General features: G+C 40.2%; 1 long non-coding RNA gene and 1 pseudogene across 2 annotated transcripts; both read left to right on the forward strand.

Moving 5' to 3' along the window:
- The first annotated feature begins 2,919 nt into the window (after positions 1-2,919).
- LOC104424633 lies at positions 2,920-5,735 on the forward strand. Of its 2 annotated transcripts, XR_005549430.1 has the most exons (4): positions 2,920-3,360; positions 4,431-4,570; positions 4,682-4,761; positions 5,720-5,735. It is a non-coding gene; the product is annotated as an uncharacterized LOC104424633 (long non-coding RNA). The 2 variants fall into 2 exon arrangements; XR_005549429.1 differs by lacking the exon at positions 5,720-5,735 and having other exon boundaries at positions 4,682-4,868.
- A 3,452-nt stretch (positions 5,736-9,187) lies between these two features.
- LOC104442026 lies at positions 9,188-12,682 on the forward strand (annotated as a pseudogene).
- Positions 12,683-23,385: the final 10,703 nt, after the last annotated feature.

Raw genomic sequence — 23,385 nt, forward strand, 5'->3', positions numbered from 1 at the left:
TGGCTTATGACTGGTGTGGAAGCCATGACTATTCAATATTTTCTCACTTTCACGAAGGAATTTGTAGAGTGATGTGACATCTTTTTGGCTGTCCTCCATTTGAGGCATATGGTACACTTTTTTTTTGGTGGCAACTATAGATAGAAGCTAAAATAACCACAAGGAACCCGGGGGGGGGACCTTTGGGTTGGAAGCCAAACTTTGTGTCCTTTTGTGAGATGTTTGAAACTTCAGGGGGAACCTTTTGGGCTGGAAGCCAAACTTTGTGTCCTTTTGTGAGATGTTTGAAACTTCAGACTCTGACTTTATCAATAGTAGATGTAATTTCACTAAATTGACAATAACAATAGTTGTAGATCTATCCCATTAAAATTGTCACTTAGGTATAGGACCCCTCGTTCAACAAATTAATGATAGAGGGAGAGATAGTAAGGAGAGAAGAGAGAAGATTTTGAAAACTCGATGAATAAGACTCATTTCGGACACGTAATAATCAACGAACGGAATTAGTGCGGAAAGTCACAACTATCCAATAGTTTCTTACTTTTAATAAATAATTTATTGAGCGACACATCTTTTCATTTATCTTTAATGCATGTCACCTAAATTCAAGCGGTGTAAGGACATGTTGACCGACATGCTGAATCTCTCAAAACTACTATGGAGAAGAGATAGTAAGAGAGAAGAGAAGAAATTTTGAAAACTCTAATGAGTAGGACTCATTTTAGTGTTAATCAATGAGTGGAGCTGGCATGAAAAGCCACAATCCAATTTTCTCACTTTTATTAAATAATTTATTGAGTGACACGACATCTTTTTGTTTATCATCAATGCATGTCACCTAAATCTGAGAGGTGTAAGCATTTGTCAGCCGACGTGTGAAACATCTAATGTCTACTATGGATGGATGCTGGAAGGGGGGACTTTTTTGGATTGGAAGCCAAATTTTGTGTTCTTTTGTGAGATATTTGAAAGTTCTCATATAGAATCTGACTTTATCATTAGTACGTGTCTAGATTGACAATAACTATGTTCCTAGATCCATGTTATTAAGATTTTGACTTTGATATAGGACACCTTTGTTAAGCTTCAATCGGAGCTCATCTATGGACAGCATCTTTGTGTATTGATTATGATTTCTCAGTCTCAATAAACAACCATCATTAAAAGTTACATGTAAAAAGAATTTTTTTTTTATCTGTAGGCGTTGTATGACAATACATACGACGGAAAGGGAGTCTGGTGGAGTCCTAGTTTAATGGGAGATATATCCTACTATTCATAGCCACCCTAGCCAAACTCACATCAATTTTGTACTAGGGACGCCCTATTGATTAGGAGCGGCTGGATTTAGAGCGCATTAGTTTTCACTTCTTTAGAAGGATTTTGTGACATTTGCAATGAATAGCAAACTTCCTTCGGCTATGAGAGTAGAGCTATGAAAGCACGAGGTTTCATTTACTTTTATTTTTTTGGTAAGTACGAGGTTTCATTTATTCTTGACTTGATGTTGCGAAAACATTCCATTACGTTTTTCTTACTGTTTCTTTTTGAAATTTGGCAAGTTCTCACTCATTTTCTTTAATATTCTTTCTTTATTTTTTTTATTTTTTTTATATTCGACGATATCTGGGAGAACATTTTATAATTTGAGAACTGATTTTTATAAAAAGGAAATTAAAAAGTTAAGAGGCATTTCATGATATTTGGCCTTCAAATTATTTCTATTTTGTCTACTATTGCTAACACTTCTATTAGTTTATCTTAAAGGAGACAACATTTTTTAATGACTCTTTTTTAGAAAAAATATAAGTCGGAAGTTGGGGATAATCAGTACATCTCCTCAAATGTCCATATTTCTAGGGTAATATATATGTCTCCTTTAACTGTACATATCCTCGACTGAATGAACTTATTAGACTTGTGTATTTTTCATTACAAGAGAAACAATAATTCTCTCTTCCACAGATTTCTTCTCTTGCTATAGACCTTTTTGTGGGGAAAAAAAAGATACATAAGTGCCATATGACTTTTTGATCAGTTTGGTCCTATATCGCTACGTTGGTCGAATATTGATTGCTACAGTGCTTCCCGTGAGAAATTTCGGCGATTTGTTTTATGTGGTTTTTTAATAAATTTTTAAGTCTGGTGTGGCATTTTAAAAAGAAATTGAAGTTTGGACAAAGCACAAGAGGACGTGGCACATGTGGTACTTGATTTTGCGCTGAGTTTTTTGCAACTTCAGGAAAATTATTAAAAAAGTCTTGAACCTTTAGTACCAATTTAATTCTAAACATTTCAATTAAATCAATTTAATCCTAAATGCATTTGTGCCAATTGAGTCCATTCGACCAATATTCACTAAAAACCGCTTACACGAATGCCGGTTGTCTTATGTAGTATGATTGGGGTCAAGATGGACAAATTTTTACTATTTTTATTCTGAATTTTTACTATTTTTATTTTCATTGTGGCCAGAGAAGCCTTGTAGCCTAGCTGAGTGACCGCGACACTTGCTAGTGGCTAGCAAGGGCTCACAAGCCCTTGCCTGGTGCTTGGCGAGGTTTGCTAGTGACCCTTTCTAGCCACAATGGAAAAAAGAAAAATAAAATAAAGTAAACATAATAAAGAAGTTTACAAAAAATTTAAAATTGTAAATTTTGTCCATGTCAATGCTGATTGTGTCACATAGGACGGTGATGTAAAGTTAGGGCCTGTTTGTTTACATTTCTTTTTTTTGTTTTTGAACATTTTTTCTGTTCTTTTGTTCTTGGGAAAAAAAATGAACAGAAACGCGTTTGGGTGCATTTACTGTTCCTTTTTGTTCTTTTGTTCCCTTAAACAAAAAGAAACATAAATAAGAAATAATAAATTTGTGTTTCTTATTTCTGAAACATATTTGAAGAACAAAAAAGGAACAAAATCGTGTTCCTTTTCTATTTCTTGCTCAGCCCTTCGAACACCGCCTCTTCTCCTGCGAGCCTCGTCTCCAAACAGGCTTCGGTCGGCCGGCGCCGATCGTCCGGCTTCGGAAGCCGGTCTCCCGCCTCGGCTCGGCTTTGTTGACTCGCCGCTCCTAGTCGTTGTCGTCGTCGTCGTCGCCGTCGCCGTCGTCGCTTCAAGGAGAACGAAGCACCCCACCTTCGACGCTCGAGATTCGCCATCAAAGCCTTCTCGAAATCCTCAAGCTCCTCTCGCTAGCTCGGCCATGTTCGGTGCTCGCGACGCCTTCGCCGCGTGATCTTCAGCTGCTACGGCGGTTTCCCCGCCGGCTCCGGAGAGACGATGGTGAGCAAGTTCCTCTGCGACTTCCGGTGGTTCCTCCTCCTCGCCGCGGCGGTGGCGTTGATCCACATCCAGGTGATTCCTTGGTCCCGATTCTCACGCGATCTAGAATTTTTGCGGTTTTGTGTGACCGATCCACGTGCATATGTGCTCGCGGCTGCTTTTGTGTGGTTTTGTAGGTTTTTGTTGTTCGCTTCTTTCTTAAACGCCATTTCGCGTGTAAAACAGAAGAGCGATGCGAATAAATGGAACAAAAGTTGTTTCGTCTGCTGAATTTTCAGTTTGCTAATGCTGATGGACTGAAAATGCGGGCGAATTCAATTGCACCTTTATCTTAGCTTATGTATTTTGACCAGAGATTCTGTTCCTTTTGCGCGTGCTTGCATCAGTCGCTGAACTAAAGTAATTTACAAAATCATGCGAGATAGAAGGACTAAGGCTTCTTTCCTAACATGTGAAAGAAGTGTTCGATGTAGAACAAATGAGAAGGGGTTGATAGCACTAGATTGTCTACTCCTAGTAAAGATGTAGAAAATTATAGTGGTTGTGGGCCGTCTAATAATTGCAGAAAGTCTCGTAACTATAGAATAGCGTGATTTTAGATGTTCGTTGCCTTCTGTGCTCTGTTGTGGGGTTACTTTGTAGGAATTTTGCTTTGATGACCATGGACATGTGGTACTTTAGGAATTTCAGCAGGAAAATTAAGAGATGCTTTGATTCAAGAGGCAAAATATGGGTCCATTAACTCAGGTATTTGATGCTGTAGCTGTAGTATTTTTGGTGAAACTCGTTTTTCTTTCCTCCGTTGGTCTGGTTTCTAGTAAAGGACAGGACATCTTATGATTGAGTACAGAATTGTATGGCCTTGTGCCCCATTCATAAATTTTAACTCATCAAGTTACCATCAAGAATTATAGTAATCCAATCCTAAAACATACTAATTTTCTATAACCACACTTAAACTATCTTTTTTTGTCAGATTCACCTTCAATTGCTGCCTTTTTAGCCCTTTAGCTCTCCAATTTCATGTATAAACTGTTGTTCGATGGTTAGGGAGATGCTTATCTTTTGATTATCACAAACAGATATCCAAAACGGTTCTTGGCAAGGAAAAATGATTTGTGCTAAACTTTTCTTTTCTCCAGTTTCAATTAAATCTTTCAATTCAGTTTCTTCCCCAACATTATCGTCTTTTTTTGGCTTTAAAGAGATGCTCCAGCATCAAGCAATGTACATATGTATGTAGCAGTCATGTTGGCTTCCGTGATCAATTCTTCTTGCGTTGGTATGTTTATCCAATGATTGTCCTTACTTCATTTGTTTATCCACCAAAATTATATGTTTCCTCGTTTGACTTTTATCTTTCTGTTTTTGTTTTTTTCCCTCTCTCCCGCAGATGTGTCTTTTCACGACACAATTGGAACATGCTGATCAACTTGCTGCTGCTGGAAGTCTCCATCCTATTACCTCATCCTGGTATCTACTTCTGGATCGATGGCCATTTGAACCTCTAGCTTTGTTCCAAGAGATACACATTCAGTTATTAAGATATGTACTCGGTAAATTTGTTATTATCATGTGCAGCCAGCAGACTTTTAAGTTATGTAATTATAAGCTTAGGTGAATTTAGATCTGCAACTCACTCCGCCTAGTGAATTTGAAAAAGAAATTTGAGTGTGTGGTGGAACCCTTTCCTTGCTGTGTGGGAGGAACCTTTCTGAATTTGTCATATTGAGCAAAATTTTTGAAAACGCTGAGTGCTGAATCTCTCTTTCATCCAACGTTTAGTAAATTTACTGTCTTGCTTGAAAATATCAATTGGGAAGAGTCAATCCGTTCAAGTGAGAATATTATACCCCATCAAATGATGGTAGTAATTCTCATATATTGTGTTTTTATGGTTAGTCAAGAAGTACTAATGGTGGATCCATTACATTATTTGGTTAGTTTTGTCTTCGGATGGTTTTATTGTGCTGCTGTCCTTCAGGAGGAGTAGCTTCTGAGAGGATTCACACTTAAATGATGCTGTCCTTCGGATGGTTTTATTGTGCTGCTATCCTTATTGGTTTGATATATTGGTTTTAGATCACATATGTTTATAGCTCATGTGTCTCCCGAAATTTTCTTTGACAACACTAACTTTGGGGATGACTGGTTGAGGCTACAAGAGAACCACCAAGGTCGACAATTTATTCGGCCAGAACACGTATACTCTGATGTGTGGTCACTTCAGTCTTGTGCAGTTACTTTGCAAGTTTTGCATGTATAATATAGTATGTAAATTTATAACTGATTATTCACGGCCATGCTCATGGTAGAGGGCTTATAACGGCTCCCTTACGCATTGTCCTTGCTTGTATTAATGATTCTAGAGTTGGATACTCTCTTTCTCTCTTACTCGCACAAAAGATATGATGCTTTCTCCCACGTGCAGGATGGTGTACCAAGGATAGCATATGAAGGAGCAGTAATCTCCCGGTATTCACCACCACGGCATGTGTTTCTAGTGGGTCCGGATTCTTTCAGGCTACTTGGGATCAAACGTGTTTGATGCATTGAGGTGAGGTTCCACGGCGCTAGTAAATCATGGTGCCAGACCTGAGCTTCCTCTTTCCTCCTCAACGCCTAGTGTAACTGGTACACTATCAGAGGAACCACCGGGAGCATAGCAACTGGAGCTCGCTGATGAGCAGAAGTGTAGAGGGCTGACGATTCCTTTTGCGATTTTGATTGAGGAGAGGGAGGATTCTTCTGAACGGCAGTGTCCAGTCCATACATATGCCTTTAAATGGCCGAAGCAAGCCGTCATTCATTGGAAGAGAGCCATAGGTCATGTTAGCTTACTTTTACACTTAATAGCACGTAACCTCAACAAATTTTGTTGCTCCCGAAGAAACATACATCTGTCTCTCGCCATGTTTCCCGCTCTTTTGCCCCCGCTTTGGCGGGTTGGAGCGCGGAGGACTAAAATGTAAGAGACCCAAACAGTCGAAAGTGGGAGTTCATGCCTGTCTTTGTATGCAAAACACGAGGAACTTCTAGTCATGTGTGTTGTGAACAAAATGGTGAGAAAAATTTGGTACAAAGTTTATTTATAAAATTTTCTTCAAAGTATGCACTTATAACCATGTTCAGAATGTTTGACTTTACTCACCATGAACAAAATTAAATTGATGAGCATTTTATGATAATGAGAATTCAAAACCAAGTTTACACTTTATTTAAAAAAAAAAAAAAATAGGGAAAATTTTGGTACAAACTTAAAAAAAATTTCTTCCAAGTAAGCAAATATGATCAAGTTTAGAATGTTTGTTTTCACTTAATATGAACAAAATTAAATTGATGAGCATTTCATGAGAATGATAATTCAATACCAAGTTTACACTTTATTTATAAAAAAAAAAATAACAATTGAAAAAAAAATTGGAACAGAAATTTTGTACATTACCAAACGTGTTTTGTTCTTTTTCTATTCGAGAAACAGAAATTTTTGCGAGTTACCAAATGTGTTTTTGTTCTTTTTCTATTTCAGAAACAGAAATTTTATACGATTACCAAACGCGTTTTTTTGTTCAGAAATTATTCCCTGGAATAGAAACACTTTTTTCTATTTTTGTTTCCTGGAACAATTTTTAAATAGAAACGTTACCAAACGCACCCTTAGTGATTTTCGTCAAAAATTGACCGGATGAACTCAATGTCATAAATGCAAAATGTTTATGACTAAATTGGTCTAATTGAAAATTTTAATACTTAATTAAAATCAATGTAATAAGCTTAAGAAATTTTTTATAAAAAAAAATACTCTTCCATTTCACTGTCTTGTTAGGCTGCGCATGGCAACGCTTTTCTTCCAGGGAAGAGTTTTTTTTTTTCAGAAATGGTTCTTTTCTATTTCTGCTCCAGGAACAATTTCTGAGTAAAAGAACCCGTTTGAGTAACGACACAAAATTTCTACTCTTGGAATAGAAAAAGAATAGAAATGCGTTTGGTAACGCAACAATTTCTTGTTTGTATTTATTCATTTTTATTCTTGCCGACGGATCGCCACCACCCGCCTGCCGGTCGTGGCCGCCGGCCCGTTAGCCGCCGCCGCCGCCGCACGACCGCCCGCCGCCGGCCGTCACTTGCCGGCCGGCGGCCGGCAGCCAGCGGCTGCCGGCGGCCAATGGGCTTCGGCGGGCGGCAGCGTGACGGTCGGCGGCAGCGGTCGTGCGGCGCGGGCGACGGCCGACGGCCACGATCGGCCGGGCGGGCGGCGGATGGGCGGCCGGAGTGACCGGCGGGCGCAACGGGTAACGGCGGGCGCGCCGGAGATGGCGGCGGGGCGCTGGCGATCGGGGCGGCGCGACCAGCGATCGGGCGACAGCGGGCGGCGGAGGCGATCGCAACCGGCGGCAGCGGCGACGACGACCGGCGGCGACCGGCGGTGGCGGCAGCGGCGGCGGCGACCGGCGGCGACGAGCGGTGGCGGGCGATTGACGATGGTCGCGGCAAGAAAAGGAAATAAAAGAAAATTAAAAAAGAAAATCAGCTTATTTCTAGAAATTGTTCCCGGGACAAGAAACAATTTTTTTTTTGCTTCTCATTTTTGCTCCAAATCTATTCCCGGGCTAACTTTCTATTCCGGGAATAAAAAAACAACTTAGCGTTACCAAACAAGTTTCTGTTCTTTTTTGTTAGGGGAACCAAAGAACAGAAATTTTGAGGAACAGAAACGTTGCCATGCAGGCCCTTAGTCACAAAGGGGCCATTCCCGCTTCAATACTCCTCAAATTGGAAGAGCAATTCCTTTGATAGTTACCAGTAGATCCCTAAACGGGAATGCACGTGGCTTCGGCTTCACATTGCAGAGCAACGCCTAGCCTCCACCACTTTGTCCTGACCAAGTTGACATGATCGAGAGCCACTTGTTTAGCTCCTGCTCTCTCCATTGCAAATTTCAACAACTAATTTTGCCTTAGTTCATTGTTTGTGGAGTTAGGGTTTCAAGAGCACAATAACTTAATCTAAATTGTTAATTTAAGGCAAACAAATGTGATGCAAGACTTCTTTTCCAATGATTTTATTTTGTCGGCAAGCTGCATTGAACATTATATACTAAAATAAGGTTATGTCAGATTTTCAATATACACAAATCGCCAATGGCACTGAGGTGATTAATTTTTCGGCAAAATTGCATTGAAGTGATTGAGAAAAAGGTGTGGCACTGAAACGAATACTAGGTTATGACACTTGAAGCATCATTTTCTTGAGTTTTTGTTGTTTGAGGAAGAGTCCATTGAGCCTTTTACACAACATTCGTAGCAACAATACATGAGTCACGTCGATGTCGTTTTCCACCAAACTCGCCACTCGAGTGCTGTTCTGACGATTTATGTTGCTTGTTTCGAAAAACAAGCACAACCATTAGATGAGCTGGATTCGGAAATTTCGTTGCCATTCGCTGCCACAAGTGCCCTCATGCGCCTCTGCCCCATTGGGTTCACACGCCTTGTGCCTTTGTGCGCCGAAAGCTCCTTCGCGTGTATTGTTGACACCCAATCTGATTGAACTTTAAATTTTTAGGTTCATTTTCACCTTACCTTTTAAATGTTTAAACAACCCATGTACGACCTGATTGTAAGAATATGAGTCAAAGAAAGGTTTTGTGTCATGTTTCGACACCAATATTTTTAAAGCACGGGGTTTTTATTTATCCAAATTAAACATGGTGTGTCGAGGATAACCATTTAGGAGGGAAAAAAAAATAGGCAGGTGAATTACAATGCTTGGAGAATGGCTCGCGTAAATAGAAACATTTGCATCGAAAACAACTAAAAACTATTTCCATGACGGCCTCCACAACAACCCCTATATAAAGGATGGTTAGCATAGTAAGAGACATGCAATAAATTTCGGAATGGCTCTTCCAGTTTTGTGCCCAACCTTCCTCCCCTCCACGATCTGCCATAATCAACCCTCTCTCTTATCGTTTAGACACCTTCGCTTCTTCTTCTCCTCCTCCTCCTCCTCCTCCTCAAGCGCCTCCTCTGGCGCCCAATTCGTGACATGTGCTTCGAAGATTGAATATCAAGAGATTGTGAGACGTTCGGCAAATTGGCAACCTAGTGTTTGGGACTATGACTTTGTGCAGTCACTCAGTGTTGATTACACGGTAATGATTTTCATTTTTTGCCACAAAACCCAGCCTAGCTTAAGTACTCTGAAAAATATTCACATTTGGTCCTGAATTTGCATCCTTTTTTCCAATTTGGTCCTCAAACTTGCAAAAATTCCCTATTAAACTTTTTGGTCTATGGTTCTGACAATTTAGAGCTCATGTTCATGTCAATGCTAGCTGAAAGTAAGATGTGGAAAAACTCGCCATTATTGTGGATATTCAACTCGCGAAACTACAAAAACAATAACCCGAAGATAAATTTCAGCAAATTTCACTGACACTTTATTCCATGATGGCACTCATTATTTGAATATTAGCCTTCTGTTGGCATCAATTAGTGCCTCGGCTTCACTTTCCTGTGTTCATTTAAGTTACCATATTCACAAAAAAAAATTAGTGAGCTAACCGGACTTTTTCCCTATTTTCTATTTACTTTGATGGAATGGGTCCACAAATTCCAAAACGACATAGAAACGAAAGAAAAACTGTACTTTGAATTAGATATATGGATATATACATTTCTTGTGTACTTCGAGATATGTAACATCAATTTACATATTCATCCAATGCCATAGTATCAATTGTATGACCAACCACAACAATATTATATAGAAGATATCGACAAACCTGGTCAAAATGGCATATTCTCAACATATAGGCAAGAGCTCAACAGTGCCTATTAAAATGTGTCTGTAAATATATTGAGAATCGATATGTTTTAATACGAGAGGCGATATTCTAGTCTGCTTGTGCATTAACTTTGATTAAGATCTCATTTTTTTTTCGTTGAGTTCTTCATGTACCTAGGAGGATAAACATATGGAGCAAGTTCAAAGGTTGAAGGAAGAAGTTAGGGGTCTATTTGACAGGGAGATAAATCAAGTGGCCAAGCTCGAGTTCATTGACGTGGTTCAAAGACTTGGACTAGGATACCATTTCGAGACGGAGATCAAGAATGCTCTAAGTTCCATCTATAACAACACCGAAGATGCTCAAATTTCAGATAATCTCTATGCTACTTCTCTTCGATTCCGACTACTCAGACAACATGGATACAATGTACCACAAGGTACTTGCCAACTAGTTTACCTTTTGTAGAATATGTTGACGCATCAAATTTTACCCTACCATTCCTTCTGTTGGACATGTAGATGTGTTTCAAAGGTTTATGAGCAAGATGGGCACATTCAACAAATTGCTCCATGAAGATGTGAAGGGGCTTCTTGGTCTTTATGAAGCTTCTTTTCACGGATTGGAAGGCGAAACCATACTCGATGAAGGTTGGAACTTCGCTTCTAAGCATCTGAATGATCTAAACCTCGACAAAGTTCCCACTAATTTAGATCGACAAAGTTCCCACTAATATAGCAAGTCACGTGAGTCATGCATTAGATATGCCGATCCACTGGAGGCCAAACAGGTTGGAGGCTCGGTGGTTCATGGACATGTACGGAAAACAGCAAGACATGATCCCTTCTTTGTTAAGATTGGCTAAAATAGACTTCAATTTAGTGCAATCAATCCATAGGAAGGAAGTCAGCAATCTGGCAAGGTATGCACAAGCACTCTATAGTTCATGCAATTTGGCAAAGTAGGAGCGCATTTTGATTGATTTACTCATCATATGACAAAATTTTCAGGTGGTGGGTTGAACTTGGGGCGAACAAGATGACCTTCTCTAGGGACAGACTAGTGGAAAACTATTTTTGGAGCTGTATATTTGTTTTTGAACCTCAATATACAGCCTTCAGAGAATTGAGTACAAGGATTGGTTGTATGGTGTCACTTATCGATGACATTTATGATATATATGGGACGCCGGAAGAGCTTGAGCTCTTAACAGATTTCATTCTCAGGTTATCACTACCATCATAAATTTCTCTCGTAACTATTATGACCAAGAAAAAAGATGGAATTAATTAGTATATGAACGTCTTGCCCAGAACAAATCCTGAAAATTGTATATTATGAAATAGATTCTTCGATGTGTTTTGCTCATGTCAGCTTGTTTTTCTTCTATGTAATTGTTTGGTTTCGGCTAATAAAGTTATGGTATGCACTAATTGTCATTGTTATTACTAAAAAGCATATTGAGTGATAGTAAAATTGATAAGATTGTTGAAATGGTGATTACTTTTCTAGGTGGGACATTACAAATATAGATAAGCTTCCTCCAACAATAAGAGATGGTTTTATGGTCTTATACAACACGACCAACGAACTTGGGTATTGGACGATGAGAGAACGAGGAATCAACCCCATCCCTTACTTGCGAAAATTGGTAATCTCGACTTGCTAAATCTTTCGCCTTATAATTTCAAGCCCGCATCAATTAACTCATTTTTCTACTTCTAACTTTCCTTATGACTTCTCTTTGAACATTGAGAATCCATGAAGGTGTGAGAAAAGAAGGTCCCTCGACTTTGTCATTGACACCTTTTTCGAATTTTAATCCTATAGTGGGCCGATGAATGCAAGGCGTACATGAAGGAGGTCTATTGGTACAACAAGGACATTAAACCGACACTGAAGGAGTACATGGACGTTGGGGTGGATTCAATCGGAGGGCTGATTTTGCTGTTGGATAGCTACTTCCTAACCACGGACAAATTGACAGAAGAGGGACTTGATTATGTGTCAAAAATCCCGGGTGTCATGCATTCTTCTGCCAAGATCCTTTGATTCAACGATGATCTCAGTACATCATCGGTAACTTACTTCGATAGTTGTGCTTTCTTATAAATTATCTCTTATAAAAAAATACGCATTATTGGAATATCCACGGTGATATACTATTCATTTTATATATCTCTTATACAAATGTGAAATGAAATTGGGGACTTATGTTTGTAACCCATCATCGTCGTCCATGCTTAGCATGAATTGGCACGAGGAGACAACTCCAAGGCGTTGGAATGCTACATTAATGAAACCGGTGCTTCGGAAGAGGCCGCACGAGAACATATCAGGCATCTAGTGCGCGAGACTTGGAAGAAGATGAATAAAGAAGTTTTTGAGGACTACCCATTCTCCGGGTTTGGGCCTTTTCTCAGTGCCTGTTTGAACTTGGCACGGGCTTCTCATTGCTTTTACGACTATGGAGACGGACACGGCCTTCCCGGTCACCAAACCAAGGACCATGTTGTGTCGACCATATTTGAATCCGTGCCCCTCGATTAGGGATGCATTGTTGACCAAGGTCTTCCTATTGGAGAGAGCCTTTAATCTTATGTGTTATTGTTAGCTTTGGGGTGGCTCTATGATCTCCAAGATATTGAAACTATTGTAATTGAAGCCTATTGAGGGGTGTTTGTACAAGCTTCATAAAATTGGGCAGAGGAGCACATATGCTATTCCGTGCTTTGCGTTGTGGCTGATTACATAATTGCCGATCGTATTTGTGGTGATTGATTTCTATTTTATGTTTAAAAAACATAGCATTTTATATTGGAGAAAAATTGAAAAGAAAAAGAACCAACAACAGAAAATAGTTTATGTAAAAAATATAGCATTATTTTGCTAAGATTCTTTGACTTACCAATGATTTTAGTACATCGTTGGTAACTTACTTTTGTATTGTTCCTCTCCTTGTAAAGAGTGGCTATAAGAACAAAGAAGTACATCATTGGTATATTAGTAGCAGTGAGCTATTGTTTTTAATTTCATCGATGTGAAAGTGAGATGATTATTTGGACATATATTTATAGCCCAACAATATTGTCCATGCTTAGTATGAATTGGCATGAGGAGACAACTTTAAGGCGCTAGAATACTATGTGAATGAAACCAGCACTTCAGACGAGGTTGCGTGGGAACACATGAGGTATACGGTGCATGAGAGCTATACGGTGCATGAGACCTAGAAGAGGATGAATAGAGTTGTGTTTGAAGATTACCCAGTTCTTGGATCCATGCCTTTTCTTGGTGTCTATTTAAACTTGACACGAGTTTCTCATACTTGCTAGTGACAAAGCCAAGGATAATTTTGTGTTAGCTATAGACAAACCTTTGAGTACCACATCGATTACTACAGTGGCTTTGGTGAGATATTTGGGTGATTGGTCTTACATGGCTTTTCAATGAATTTTTAAATCTGATGTGCCATTTTAAAAAAAGAAGAAGTCTGGATAAGGCACGAGAGGACATGGCACTTGTGAATAAATGAAAGCCAAACGAGGAGAAGGAGCCGAAGAAGAAGACTTGTGACATCCTGAATTTCCAGTCCTGTTTTTGATTGAATAAGTTGGGTTTTTCATCGATGCACCTATAGTTCTTTTCTTTGAGTTGGCCACTCACGAGATAACTAGCCTATCGGGTGAAGCCTTTAAGGGATTTTAATACAATAGACTTGAGAATTCGATTAGGAATCAACTACTCGACCGTACCGGTTTGCAAGGGTTATTACGGCATTATCAAAATCAATCAGAGATAAGAGATAGGTCGATTCAATTGAGATATGTGATCAAAGCGTGGGTGATTCCACCCGATTGCAAAATTCTCGTCGATCGGCACTAGACCAATTTTTCTATCGTTCTGGGTATCTTGTGCCCGTATTTGAAACATTGAGATTTTCGCGACAATCGATAGTCGTCAATGTATCGAAGATGTACATTGTGGTTTGAAATAAATCGACCATGGGTCAATTGCACTAAAAATTTCTAAAAGCTACCCGGTAAGTTAGGTCACGCTAAAATCGTGCCAGATTGAAATTAATCGCGAATTTGAATCCAATTTCAGAAATTGAAAGTTCTGTTATGTCATGATTTATTGTAGGACTGTTGACTCATCTTCCGAAGATTTTTCTATAAACCGAGATTTTTGGCGAAAATTCAAAATAGGGTCATTTTTGTCCGAAAAATTTATAGGACCGTTTTTTATCGCGTTTTTGGGATGCAAGTTGGCTCTATTGGCAAGGAAAAATGTCGGTTTGGTCAAGGACACCTTGGTGGAATTTATGGGGACCGAATTGAATCCATTTGAGGAGAAATTTGGTTCAATTTAGGAAATTGGCACAAAATTCGTAGGCCATGGCCTCCACCACCTTTTGGACCACTTGGAGAGTGTTCTAGGGAGAATTATGTGCACAAAATTGGTTGAGGATAGGTCTGAACCAGTGGGGACCAAGGCAATGATCAAGAGGAAGATATTTGAGGCAAAGTGGCCCCCTCCAAGCTTGCAGTTGGCCTTTCTTCTGCAGCAAGACTTGCTTTCTCCATTTTCAAGCTTGGAAGCTCCCAAAAATTGTAAAAAACCGAGCAACCTCCCGCCCCTGCCCATTGCACACCCATCCGACCGTCGCCGAGCCCGTCGCTCGCTCGCCGGTGTTACTCGCTCGCACACCCAAGTCTGTGACTCCCCTGCTCGTGTCCATGCCTTACTTGCTGTCGTCCAGCATTGTCTAGCGTCGTCCAACCATTGTGGTGGCCTAAGCTACCGTCTACCGCCGCATAGCCCCACAGCAATCTATGCCAGTCAGCTTGGCCATTTCCAACTCAGCTCATCGCCTTGCCCTCTCTCTCGACCCACTAAGCAGAATCGCAATCTTGCAAGCCTCCATGGGCTTCGAGGCCCATTTTGGACCGCTTCCAGGCCTCATAGAGTATTGTCGCTTCGGAGTTTGTCACCCGTCTCCGTGTTGCCATTGCCGTAAACTCATCGGATTTACGTTTTTGGCCTAGGCCAACAGTGTACTCACATACGATTATTTTTATCGAGTATTTTTAACTCGGTGTTTTATCAGCTTGTGAAAGCATATATTATCAACTTGTGTGAGCATATTTATCGTCAGCTTTTGGAACTCTTTGCACGTCAGCTTGTGAGAGCAGTATACTATATCAGCCTATGAGCTCGATATGTTAGCTTGTGAGAGCAGTATACATTTTATTAGCTTTTGAGACCCTTTGCATGTCGGCTTGTGAGAGCAATATACTGTATCGGCTAGGGGTGAGCAGCGGTCTAGGGTCGACCCGGACCAACCCTGACCGGCCCAACCCCGCCGGGTCTGGGTCCGGTTCCCAAGGGACTGGTCGGTCCTTGGTCCTGAATTCAGTGACCAACACCGTGCGGGTTGGTCCTCGGTCCTAAGAGTTTTGGGTTGGTCCAACCTCGGGACCAACCCCGTATATTATATTATATTATATTATATTATATTATATTATATTATTTATAATTCTCTTATATATTCAAACTTAAGTAAAATGTCTGTTATATTATATTATATTGAAATGTTCTATCAATAGTACTAATAGTAATTTCAATTTAAAACTTTTGTTGAGTATTAATTAAGTGTCGTTTGTTTTGTTTTCAGGTGTTTAGAAGTTCAAGTGAATTAACAAGATGTGAAGTTAAGTATTTTGAACTTTTTATGGTTTAATTGTATTTTACTAATGAATTTCAGCTGCACTTTGCTTTTCAATTTGTGTCAAATGGTAGAAGTTTTTGAAGAGTAGAGTAGTATCTTTGGTTGCTACGGTGATTTGCTAGTCAAGTGGTGTGAAGCTCATTTTTTGGTTGAGTGGACTCTACATGATCAAATGCAGGAAAACGCTTTTGCATATGATGTTATGAATATTAAAAATAGATGATTACAAGAACTTTCCATCTTGTCCCATATCTCGATGAGCGGTTGCTTGGTCACGAAATTTTTATTATTGTGTCATCTTAAATTTGCTAAATATGTATTGGTATTTATAGTTTAGTTGCACAATGTCGCATTATTGATGGATGTGTAATTTGAATTTGTAAGTTTGCTTTTTAGGGAGTATAAAAAATAAGAAAAAATTATCGATCGGTCCCGGGTTGACCACAGGAAGGACCGAACCCATTAGGTCGGTCCGGTCCTTGGTCCCGTGCTCAATAGGTCGGTCCTCGGTCCTAAAAATTGAGGACCGACACCTGTACGGTTAGTCCAGGGTTAGGGGCCCTGGACCAACCCGGACCATGCTCACCCCTAGTATCGGCCTATGTGCTTCAATACATCAGCTTGCGAGAGCAGTATACCTTATCAGCTTGTGTGAGTTAAGATCGTTTTATCAGCTTGTGCGAGCACGATTTAAATATTTATCAACTTGTGCAAGCTACTATTTATCTATATCAGCTTGCAAGAGCTAGACCATATATTGTAGCTTATGAGAGCGAAGACCGTCTATTTTAGCTTGTGTGAGCCGTGGTTGTATCAATTGAATCGATAAACGGAATTGAATTATATATATGGCCTGGATTGATAGACAGTTCTGAAATTGCTTTTTTCTCTTATCGTGATCGAGAGTTTCTTTTCCCAATCCGTTATTGTTTCCGTCATCGATTCCTTTTGTTGAGTATGTAGAGGCCACTAGACCACTTCATTTGTCAATGGAACTTGCTGAGTAAAACTTTCTTTAAATGAAAAAGGAAAAAACTTATTATTTTATGGGATTGAGATGGAGCGATAAAAATCTTTGCCCTTCAACTCTTAATGACTACATAATAACCCCTTCTACTTTCTTCTTGTTATAGCCGGTGACATGACTTTTAATAGATAGAAATATATTTTCGCCTAATTTTCTTGAAGAAAATATCATTTTCACGCTTTCTTAAAATTAAATATATATATATATATAGAAGAAAAGGGAAAAAGAAAAAACAACAGCAATTAGACAAATAGGAGTGAGGGTTCTGAGCCGAAACTTGACGATGGTGATGACGATGACGAATTGCGTTTGAATTGCCAAGTATTAGAAGGTAGAAGCAAATGGAATCCCAGGGCAACGCCAACCAAAGCAACAGCAATTCGAGCTCCAACCACCGCAAGAAGCATGACGCCGCCCCCACCGCTCCTCTGCAGCTGGTCCTTCTCTCTTCTGCCTCCAATTCGGCCGCCGAGCCGGGTCACTCCAACGGGTCAACCCTCCATGGCCCATTCATGGGCTCCATCTCTGTCCAACCCGCTAAGCCTCCAATTCCCTCCTCTCTCTCCCTCCCAACCTAACCACCCTCTGCTCCAACCCCCAACCGCCATCTTTCTTTTTTTTTTTTTTTTTTTTTTGGGGGGGGATTGAAGGCGCAAGTTCGCCGACCTAGGTCGATCTCGATGACAGAGGACTGAAACGGTGGCGAGGGTTGGATGGAGACAGCGGTGGGTTGATGCTGGTGGAAGGGGAGAGGAGAGTCGGTGGCGCGAGGTGAAGGAGGCTTCTGGCGCAGAGGGCGTTGGTCTTTTGGAGAATCAAGCGGGATTTTGACATACAGGAACCCCGCACCTCCCACCCGATATTTTCTCGTCCCGAGTAGGGGAAAAGCAGGGATGACGCAGAATGTAGAATGTACTGTGAGGATGCATTTGACGTTTTGTGACTGGCGAATCGGAAGCCGGCTCCTATCGTTCTTCTTTCGGGAGCTCGGAAGTGGGCTCCTCGGATGTCAAGACAAAAGGCTTGTTCGGACATCCAGGCACACCTTTGTACTCGCAAAAAAGGAAAGAATTTCAATCTAATATGTTGGTGACTGTACTCACAAATATATAGATTATGTTTTGAAAATCAGGGAGAATTACGTAAATCTCCTCCTGACTTTAGGGTGGGTAATACGCCCGTGTGACTACGCTATCACGCATTATTTTATTGAAACTTTCATTTTATTATGACCGTTGACTTTGGGTTACATTCTTGGTTTATAAATACAATGCCCCTGGGGTGGCAAGTGGTGGTGTATATTTTCATGTCTTTCCTTCTTTTTCTTTTTCCAAAATAAGTCTCGCCTTTGCCTTTGACTTAGGGGTAAAAAAATAAATTAAAAAAAAGGCAGGTACGATAAATTAACTAATACATCGGAAGAAGTGTCCTCGATGATAACATAATGAGTAAAGACTATTAGGAATTTGCTAAAGCATATATAGACATTTTAGAGAAAAGAAACAAAGTCAAGTAGAAAAAGGAAAAAGGGCTTTGCTAACATAAACTATGGATCTGTTTGTTAACACTTTTATTCTTTTGTTTTTTTATCCTTTGGCTTCTCGAGAATTGAAAAAGAACGGAAATTCATTTGATAATATTAATTAATTTTTCTATTCCTTAGAATAGAAAAGTGGTTGGGAAATAAATTTGGGAAATAAACAAGAAATAAAAAAAAAATAGTTGCTTCTTCCTAAGAACAAAATTTAGAAATAAGTTATTTTTTCTTTTCTTCTTCCTCGCCACACACCCACCCCGCTCGCTACCACCCATCGCCGCCATTGCTGCCTGTCGCCGCCGCCCGCCGCCGTACATGACTTTTAAGGAGAAATTCCATAGACCCTTACGAGCTTTAGCTATTGCAAGCCTTTGCCTTCAAACTTTTAACCAATGCACAATACCCTTCTCCAATTTCATTTTGTTATAAACCATAAACCGTCAACCTCCTTTTATTTCTCATCAGCAAAATGCAGCGCACATGATTTTTAAGGGGGAAAAATACATTTTCATCTCATTTTCTTGAAAGAAATATTATTTTTACACTTAGTTGATTTTAAAAAAATGGAAGGAAAAAACACCAATTAAATAAATAGGAAAAAAATCTCAATAACAAGGTCAAATGACACAAATTGATGAATCCTTATGTATGTTTAAAGGGTTAATTGATGTAGAAAATGATTGATAATATTTTAAAAAATATCAAGATGAAATGATAGCTTCAACTGAAAAAAATAATTACGACAAAAAAATCAAAAAAATTATGAGCTGAATCTAATGATATTTTAAATATTATTGCTAATTTGCATTATTTAACCATTTAAAATATACAAAATCATTTTATGTTATCTGGCATTTACCTTTTTGTTAGTGAAGCCTTTTTTTTTCCTTTTTCTACTTAATTATGTTTCTTTTCTAGAAAATATCTTTATGTTTATGTTATCATTAATAATCACTTCTTCCGAAATTTATTGTGCTCCTTTTTCCTTTTTTCCTCCCAAAAATCGAAGGTAAAGGAGAGATTTATTTTGATAAAAAAAAATATGAAAATACACACTCACTCCTTAAAAGTTACGTACATTGCTTTTGCAAATCGAAAATGTAACTAAGGACTAATGATCATAATAAAATGAAAATTTAGTAAAATAATGCATTCACCTAAACTCACCAGAAGATTTGCATAATTTTTTCCTATTTTCAAACCACTAATCTATATGTGTGTGTGTGTGTTTTGACCCAAAAAAAATATATGTATGTGTTATTTATCAGTGTATTAAATTGCAAATTTCTTCTTCTTCTTCTTCTTCTTCTTCTTCTTCTTCTTCTTCTTCTTTTGTGCAAGTATGAAGTGTCTCAAAAAGTCCAAAAATGGTACGACCGCTTCTTGAATGACCTTTTCTTCCTAGAGTGCCAATCAAGGAGCCACGCCTCATCCCCGCATCTTGGTCCGTCGATTCGCTGATCGCGCAAACGTCAAACGCATCCTGATGGTCCAATCCGTCTCGCACCCGTAGCCCTTCAATTCCTCCACGTAAGCGTCCCACGTAATCGCACAACTGTCGCGCCTTGTGGAGAAAATTTTGAGTGGTCGCAAAATGCCAAGTCAGCGTGCGCTACAACCAATCAGGAAGTGACGTGTGGTTCCATGCGTGCTCGAATGGGCTCACTGGTTTTTTTTGCATAAAATATATTATTTTCCTTTTTTTATTTAAAAATTTACGACCATTAATAGACTTGTCGTTACTTTTTTTCTCTCCTCTCTTTCGGAGTAGGCGTACATGCACTAATGGTGATTTATCTCTCCTTCTTTTTGAAGAATAAATACCCACGCTACTACAGCTTCCCTTCCCTCCTTTCTTTCCTTCTCAATTCAAAATTTTGGATAAGAATTTGCCTTCTACATTGCGGTGCTTCTCCGGCCTCTGCCCCAAAGCTTGTTGCTTCTTTGGCCTCCATCGTTGTGTTTCTTCTCTGCTCTGCTCTGGTGTGGTTTCCTTGCATAAGACGGCAAGGAATGTTCTTGCTATAAGTCGCGGACTCCAAGCAATAAGAAGTTCCAGCTCTCTCTGATTCGGCTTCGGATCTGCTACATCAATTCGGCTTTGGTTTATAGGGTCCCACTTTTCAATATCCACAATATAGATCCAGTTCATCGTATTCTTTATGAGTGACGCTGCATTTCCTTTCGAATATTATTTTTTTTTAAATATTATCAAATAACCCTTTACATATGCATATAACAATTAATCAAATTATTTATCCGACCTTCTTGTTATTGAGACTCTTTCCTATTTGTCTAATTGTTGTTATTTTTCTTTTTACTCTTTTCTTTCCATTTCTATTTTTACTTCAAGAAAGCGTAAATACGATATTCCCTTCAAAAAACCTAGACGAGAATGTATTTCTACCTTTTAAATGTCATGGACACTGCACCATGCTCGCAATTAAGAGGAGGTCACCGACTATAACGAAAGGAAAGTGGAGAGGGGTATTGTGTTGTGATTAAGAGTTGGAGGGCAAAGATTTGTTGTAGCTACAGCTCAATCCTATAAAATAATTTTTTTTCCTTTTTCGTTTAAAATTGTTTTTACTCAGCAAGAAACAACTTTAGATGGGTCCGGGAACTCTCAGTTTCCAAATTCATACTGTCCGTTCGATCGTGGCACCAATGGAGTTTACTGGCCGTACGATCCCACTTTTCATTATTCACAGGACTGTTGTCCAAAAGGATGGAAATGGGAATGGAGGTATAGCGCGGGTGAGCGGAATTGTTGTACGGTGAGGATGCATTTCGACGTTCATGTGGATGGCGAATCGGACGGATCAAGAATGAGGGGAACAAGAACCGGGCGGGCACAACTTTATACGCGCAAAGAAAACGAGAGATTTTCAATCTAATATGCTGGTGACTATACTCACAAATATATAGATTAGTGTTTTGAAAATTGGGGAGAATTACGCAAATCTCCCCCTGACTTTAGGGTAATACACATGCGCAACTCCTGTGCATTTTTTCATTGAAACCTTTTATTTTATTATAACCATTGAGAGCCTACTTGGTAACATTTGTATTTTTCTTTTTTTTTTATTCCCAAAATAGAAAAATAACATAACTTTATTTGTATACATTAATTAATTTTTCTATTTCCGGAATAGATTAATGGCAATTTCCATGGAAAATTGCCAGCCTAATGAGATGACATGACACGCGTGAGAGAATGTTGTTCTTGGAAGATTTTTCGAGCACAATACTCGATTAGGGCTAGAATATTTCAGTCGTGCCGTTTGTGTTAAAAACCAGAGGAGATGCAGATGTGCAGATATGCACAAGAGCAACGCTAAAACAGAGGAGAACAGAGGAGATATCACAAAAACAGAGGAACCGTCTGTTTTACACCTACACATAAAAAAAAAAAAAAAAAAAAAAAAAAACTGACGCCTTAGCCTTTATATAGGCTTTACACAAAAGTAACCACCACAACCCATTAACTTCACACGTACAGCAACCAATCCACATAATAAACTATTAACACATAAAAACAAACCAGAAACATTGACTCATTCAACAGTTTGGTGGCCTCTAGGGATCGAAGGAAATTGCAGGGCGAGAGTTTGGCCAATAAGGGTGCGTTTGTTTGCACCGTGTTTCTGTTCCTAGGAACAGAAATTTCTACTTTTTTGTTCCTGAGGAAAAAAGGAATGTAAACGTTTGCGTGCGTTTGCCTTTTTTGTTCTTTTGTTCCCAGGAACAAAAAAGAAACAGAAATAAGAAACAACAAATTTGTGTTTCTTATTTAGAAACACATTGAGAAAACAAAAGGAACAAAAAGGGAACAGGTTCTCTGCGAGCCTCTCCCGCAAGCGTCTCCATCGTCGTCTTCTCAGGCGCCTCCCACTCTCCGACGCCGACAGCCGCGCCTCGTCTCGAGACCATCCGGCTTCTCCACCGCCGTCCTCTCCAGCCGGCAAATGGCCGCTGCGAGCGTCTCCCACTGCGAGCGGGTGACGGAGCTGGTCGCGGGTCGCGGGTCGCCAGGCGGCGGCGGCGGCTGCGGTGCGGGGCTCGGCCGTGGGTCTCGAGTGGCGGACGTCTAGGAGCGGAGCGACGAGGACGGCCGGTCGAGTCGTGGGCTGGCGCGGGTCGACGATCGAGCGGATCTCGGTCGTGGGTCACGGCGCGGTGAGATCCGATGCGGCGGTGGCGAACGGAGGCTCGAGACGCGGATGCATTGATCGGGCGTGAGGCGGAGGGGGCGGTCGCCGATGCGGTGGCGGCGAGGAGGCGTCGAGCGCGGTCGCCGATGCGGTGGAGGGAGATGACGGTGTGGCTCGGGTCACCGTCGGCCCGCGCGGTGAGGCCAACCTCACGCCGGGCCGGGCGAGCTCGATCTCGCCCGAGATCCGGCGAGGCCGAGCTCGCTTAGCCGGCCGGCGAGCCTCGCCGTGGCCGGGCGAGGCCGCCGGCCCTCGTCGGCCGGTCGCCGGCCATGGCCGAGGTTGGCGACCGCCAAAAGTAGAAAAAAGGAAAAAGAAAAAAAAGAAAAAAGGAAAATAAGAAAGAAAATAGAAAATAAAAATAAAAATATTAAAAAATTAAAAGAAATAAAAAAAATTATACAAACTTACCAAACGTGTTTCTATTCTTTTTATATTTCTGGAACAAATTTACCAAACGCATTTTTTGTTCAAAAATTGTTCCGAAAGAAACACTTTTTTTTATTTCGTTCCGAAACAATTTTTAAACGTAAACGTTACCAAACGCACCCTAAGTGATTTGACCCGATGGCAATGTCAATTGGGATAGCCTGACAAAGAAGAGTACAAGTGAGGTCATCATGCACTAGGTTTAGGTTTAGGTTCAGTGATCGGATAAAAGTTTCGCACCACTTAGTCTGGAATCAACAGAACAGTTTCACTCTGCGCCTCTCCATCGCCATCCTTTTGTGTCTGCAAAGGATCGCGAGGTTGGACGAGGGATGAAGAGCAAAGCTTACCATCGATGATCGCGTGCGC

Source organism: Eucalyptus grandis, chromosome 1 (genome assembly GCF_016545825.1).
Source record: "Eucalyptus grandis isolate ANBG69807.140 chromosome 1, ASM1654582v1, whole genome shotgun sequence".
NCBI lineage: Eukaryota > Viridiplantae > Streptophyta > Magnoliopsida > Myrtales > Myrtaceae > Eucalyptus > Eucalyptus grandis.